Source organism: Chamaea fasciata, unplaced genomic scaffold (assembly GCF_029207755.1).
Source record: "Chamaea fasciata isolate MVZ Bird 193981 ecotype frontalis unplaced genomic scaffold, bChaFas1.0.hap1 SCAF_1, whole genome shotgun sequence".
Classification (NCBI taxonomy): Eukaryota; Metazoa; Chordata; class Aves; order Passeriformes; family Sylviidae; genus Chamaea; species Chamaea fasciata.
Window position 1 is genome coordinate 52,485,684 of NW_027094086.1, and position 6,000 is coordinate 52,491,683.

Consider the following 6,000-nt stretch of genomic DNA (forward strand, 5'->3'; position numbering starts at 1 on the left):
ATGTCAGTCCAATTGTCTGAAAATTATTTGAGTGTGAACTGGGAAGTCCCTGGGAGAGGGCTGGAAGTCTTCCAAACTCGTAAGACCTGGAGATCTTAGGGAGCTCTTGCATGAAGTTTTTCATTGTGGATTTCTTTGCCAGATCAGCTCTAAAACAGACTACAGATCCTTGTGATGAAAGCTGAAGAAGGCTGAATGCTAAAGAAAATATAACAGCTGCTGGAATGTGCAAATGTGCAGTCAAACCTGTACCTGACAGCAGAGAGAGATCCAAAAAATAGAAGTTCATGGGCTAAAACTCACTGAAATATCACTGGACTGTACAGTGTAACTTCTTCAGAGGTGCTTGTATATTCAACTACCTGAAAGGTTGTGGTGAGTGGGAGTGAATCTCTTCTCCCAGGTAGCAAGTGTTAGGACAAGAGAAAACAGTCTCAAGTTGTGCCAGAGAATACTTAGATTGGATATTAGGAAAAATTTCTTTACCTAAAGAGTTGTCAGGTGTTGGAGTAGGATGCCCAAGGAAGTGGTGGAGTCATCATCCCTAGAAGTGTTCAAAACAATATATGGATATGGCCCTTGGGAGTGTGGTTAAATGGTGGATTTGGCAGTTCTGGGTTAATGGTTGGACTTGATAAATGTAAAGGTCTTTCCTAAACTAACTGGTTTTATGATTCTATGACAAGACTTCAAAAAATTACATCTCTTTATAACCTTCTCAAATCTGCATTCATTTTTTGCCTTTCAAAAATACTGGTTTGTGGCACTGCCTTCTGATCTTAGCTGATTCCAGTCCTCCACTCTTTCTTTGCCTTTGCTTCTGTGTGTGCATTTGTCTCGTGCTCCCATTGATTGGTGTGTTTTATAGAAAGGTCTGGCTTGGATCACTTTCCCTGTTTTTCCTACAAGATGATGCCAGTTGCCTCATGCAGGCATTGGGCTAATCTGTTCAGTTGGCTTTAGTTAGAACCAGCTCTACTGTTTCACCTTCACATGAGCCTTTCTAATCTTGTTTATCTCACTCAGAGCACAACAGCTGCAAACAAACAATTTGCTAGTAGTGAGCACAGAGACTTGTCTGTATGGACTTGTTGGCTCTGAAAATAAGCCTGAAAGTTAAGTAAGCCAGGAGATTGGGCAACTAACTGCCTCTACTAGCCCTGGAAAAATGCTTGCCCAAAAAGGAGATCTGGGCATCTCTTCTCAGCCACAGCCTTTTTATTAAGGTCCTAGAAATCCAGGGAGTAGTTTCTAACTCAGCTAGGTGATCTCTGAGATCCACTTGAAAGTAAAGAGACACATCATCTAGAAATGTCTATTTTCCCTGTTGCTTGCTCATTCCTCTTTTGGGGAGTTGCCTATTTCAGAATGCTGAAGATCTACTTTTCCCCTAGTTATTGCAATACATCCACAAAAATTACATTTCCCTTTCTAAATTACATTTAATTATTCTGTCAAGGTTATTTCAAGAGCATGCAGCCATCACAGGTAAAATCCATATCCAGCTTTCCCTCTGCCTCCCTCTAACATCTCCCCCTCGTTCAATTAGGAAAGTTGATCTCTGGTTTGGAGAGGCTGTATCTGCCTCCCAGCAAGAGACAGACGGCTTTACCTAGGTAGGGATCTACTTATCTTGAAATGTTGCCTCTTCATTTCACTTTTAATTCAGCAGTTCAGAGGTAACTTCTGCCTTACGTTACTGGAGTAGCAGATCAGAAAGGTTGTTTTACATGACTCACATGTTCCACATTTTCTGCAAACTTTATTTTCTGTATGGTATTTGCCTGATGCAATGAAATCACTGCTTACCTGATGTAATTTTTTGTCCCAACAGTGAAAAGCTGTAAAGACAACTAACCTTCAACAACTGAGGTTCAGACACCACTGCAGCACATGGTATTTATAATCCTACCACTTGATTAGGTGCTGAATGGTGTCTGGAGAGGCATATGTGCTAATTCAGTTAACTTGAGTGGCTCTGTTCAAAAAAGGAGAAAAAACTAACTAAATAAGGGAGAAATTACATCATGGACCTGCTCCCTAAAATCCATTTCTGTTCAGGGTCTTCCACCTGCGTTAGACACTTTAAGTAAGCAGCCTTCAAGCTTTTCAACAATGTGTTGAGAATCAGTGCCATAACAGCCTCCAAAGAGTTTTTTAGGAGTCTTTTGACGGGCACTGCCAGTACTGAAGATGTGAAGAGAGAGGCAATTCTTGATGTGCTATCCAATCATGTGACCTAGTTAATTATACTTCATTCACCCTCCCCATGTCAATGCTGAGGAGGCTCCCATGTTTCTTGTAGTGATGCTGTGCCTAAATGCTCAGACAAGTGTGGCTTCCTTATCTTCTTTCCTTTTAGAACTGGGACTAAATGCTCGAGAGACGGATTTCGTGTTTGGACTCAGATGTTTATTAATTCTTATCTATAGTACAGTCTCACAGACTGTGCATTCTAGCTAACAAAGTAAAAAATGGCTCTATCTCTGTCTCTATTTCTTTACAAGGCTTTTTAAGAGCAAACTGTCCAATTATGAAATGACACCTAAATTATTTTTACTTTTAACCCAGTAACCAACCACCGGTAGTCCACAATGCGGATTTTTCAATCCAATTACAGAATACCACCCAAACCCACGAAGAAGAAGGAAGAAAAAGAAGGACTAGCCTACGCCCTAAAACCTCCATCTTGCTTTATATATGTTACTGTATACTAAAACCTTAAACTCTTAAGTTTTCCACCATGTGATATTACACACTTCTATTCAAACTACACACCCATAATCCCAGTGCTATCAATCAGTTTTGGAATCTTGTTCCAAGGCCTCAGGTCAAATGTAGTGTTTTCTTGGGGGTCGGTGCCTGTCAGCACAGAAAGTCTAAAATTCTCAGTGCCCAGGGTTACAACAGACAAGGGCTGTGGCAGGAGGAAGAGGATGGCAGCTTTGGGCTGTGGTGGCAGTGCTGAGGAGGGGCAGGGGACGGGGGAGCTCTCTGGCAGAGAAAGGAGGCAGGTCCCCCCTGGCAGCCCCCTGGCAGCCCCTTCCCCACCGCCCGCCCACGCCAGCATGTCTAGACTGCTGCCGTGCACGGGGCAAGGGCTCTGTGCTCAGCCCTTCCAACTCAAGAAAAGCTCCCAGTGAGGGAATTTTGCCTCAGAGAAGCATCCAGTGGGTTTGTAAGCACTTTATATCCCCAGGCTCTCCGTGCCTGCATTTTGCTGGCTCAAGGCCCTGAGCGGGTCAGTGCTTTGGGACATTGTTGCTACTGGCTGGCAGCTGGACAGCTTGAGTCTACGGAAGAAACTTCTCTGCCATTTCAGACTTGGTTTTGTTCTGACCCAGGGTGAGACGCACAGCTCCGAAGAGTTTTATGGGACAGGCATGCCATAAAAAGTTGACAGCCAAAAATAACTTTCCCCTCTTCCCTCTTTTCACCTCCTACCTTCTAAGCCAATATTAACGAAGGGTGGGGAAAGGAAGGGAGAGGCATGAGAAGACTATCAGAAAGAGCAGTGCCTGTAAAACTTCTGGGGCGGGCTGCAGTGTCTGCTTTGGTTGCTGAGTCCTGAAGCATTTAGCCAGTAATAAAATTTCACTCCAGCGTTGCTTTTTAACAGAACTGGAACTCCTTTTCAAAACCACTCTCGGACATTTTATCAGCTATGATAAGCACATGGACAGACTGAAGAAGTACTAGCTACATCCTAAATGCACCCAGCACTCTCCACGGGAACAAAGGTTGAAGAAATAACCTTCCCCTAGAAGACGGTGATTATGTGTGTTGCAGACATCTTTAAAAACAGAGTCTAATGTGGTTGAGGGAAGTTCAGTAGAAGAGTTTTGCAGCAAGGTGCTGGACTTAAACGTCTCTAAGGACAGAGATCCCCCAAGTTTTTTTACCCCTTGTAGCTAAAAAAAAAATATTTTTCATATCTAATGGGAATCCATGTTGGGACTTGTGAATGCTGCCCCTTGTTCCATCACAGTGAACCTTGGAGAAGAGTCTGGTTCCATCGTCTCTAAAGCTACTTATTAGGCAGTTGAAGATGGGAACTCCCTTTAATCACCCCAAGTCTCTCTGCCTATTCTTACTTGTTTCCTAACATTGATTAATGTTTTTATTGCTTCCAGAGACCAGATCTGGGGTTAGGAAACAGCATTAAATGTAGGTTTGCCCCACAAGCTGTATCCCAGTGAGGAGCCCAGGGAATGCCAGAAGTGGAAGGAGAGCTTGTGGGAGGAAGGGTGTCAAAGGGAAAGTGTGGTGACTCCTATTTTAGACCTTTGGATTGATCAGCATAAACATTTCCTATGGCTTGGAATTGAGTGACACTTAATCTTGATAGTAAAAATCTGGAAACTTGTGCTAGTGATCACTGCTGGAAGGAGTCAGATTTTATGCTTTGTAAAACATTCTTAATGCAGTACAGTCATGTCTCATAGCCATCCTTTCTGTCGAGGGTTTTTTTTTCCCCTGTGTGGATGTTTTTCAGGAAGTGTGTGTGATGGAGGGCCAGCTGTATAACACTGTACCAACAGAAATGCTTTACTTATTGACTGCAATGGCTCAGTGTGGTGTTGATACTTTTTTTAACTGTTTTTCTGCAGCTGCAGGAGATGGTCCTGTGGAGAGTGCATGGGCTTGTGCAGCAGATACTGGGAACTTTACTCCTCTTGTTTGCTGACTGGCAGCTGTTTGTGGGAGTGGATGAAGGTAAAGGCATACTTTCCAGAAACAGAAATAATCACATGCTTGCACCATGGTTCAGAGTTCACTTCCTATTCCACTGCCTGAAAGGGTCTACTTAAAAATGAAGATGAAAACTTGTGTGGTACTGCTCTTGACATCCAAACCAATTCTCTTTGGTTTTATATGAAAAGGGGATGTAAGTTACAGTTGCTTTGGGAATCCATACTTCAGAGTTTTTGACTTCTGTGAATCTAATTTCTCAATCTGACTATTCCATTATACTTAGAAATTGAATGAGGCTATAAACACCTGCAAGCAAATGTTTTGTTATAGCAACAAAATAAGCATGTATGGATGGTTTTTTAAATGGCATAAAGGACTGCATCTGGTAATGTCTACCTTTGTGAAAGTCAGATGTGCTTGGGCAGAGCTGTGCCTTCCATCAGTCTTGGAGTCATTGTGGCAGTGATGCTGCTGCCATGGCTAAGTTATACACCACCCTTCCCTCCATGGCATGTGTAGGGTTAAAAAGGAACAGGTGCAGTGTAGAGCCCTTGTCAGCTACCTGTTGGTGCAGCTGCATTTGTCACCTCTAATAGTCATGCCCAACACACCCTCTCTAAAACTCTCCTCCTAATTTCCTCTTTACTGCTGCCTTGTTTTTGTGGGGCTTATGTGAGTTACGGGTTACACAGGCAAAAAAGGGTGGGTTTCATCTCTAGGTTAAACTCAACCATGGGAAGCAGGTTTTTCAAAGTCATAAACTAGGGTGTTGGCTCAGGCTGAGTCACTGTCTGAATCTTGGTGAAGTGCAGCCAAATCATGCTTTTGATTAGCAATAACAGTACTTGATCTATTTTGATCCATCCTGATAAGTTTCATAAGTACAAGCTGGGAAAACTGATGAGGGAAAAAAATAAGGTTCAGGTCCTAGTCAGCAGCAAGATGCAGTGCACTGAGAGCTGGCTAACCTCTCTGCTTTGTGAACCTTCCAGATGAATTTGTAATAGTGAAGGGGGAATGGTTTTAGAAGGAGGTGTTGCCAGGTGAAACAGAAAACACATTTCTGTAAACACCACAGGTTGCATTTGATTTTATTTTTTAGAGTTAAAACTGGTGGTTTTTCTTTAACAATCCCTCATGTCTGGTCACCCTTGCATCATTTTTCCATATTACCTGTTACCATAGTATTCCAGAAATTGTGCCAATGTGATTTGAGATGAGTGAAATCGCACATTGCTGTGTGTTTACCTTTAAGTTGGACAATGAGAATATAATGGAAAACTGCACCAGATGTTTAAAACTAGT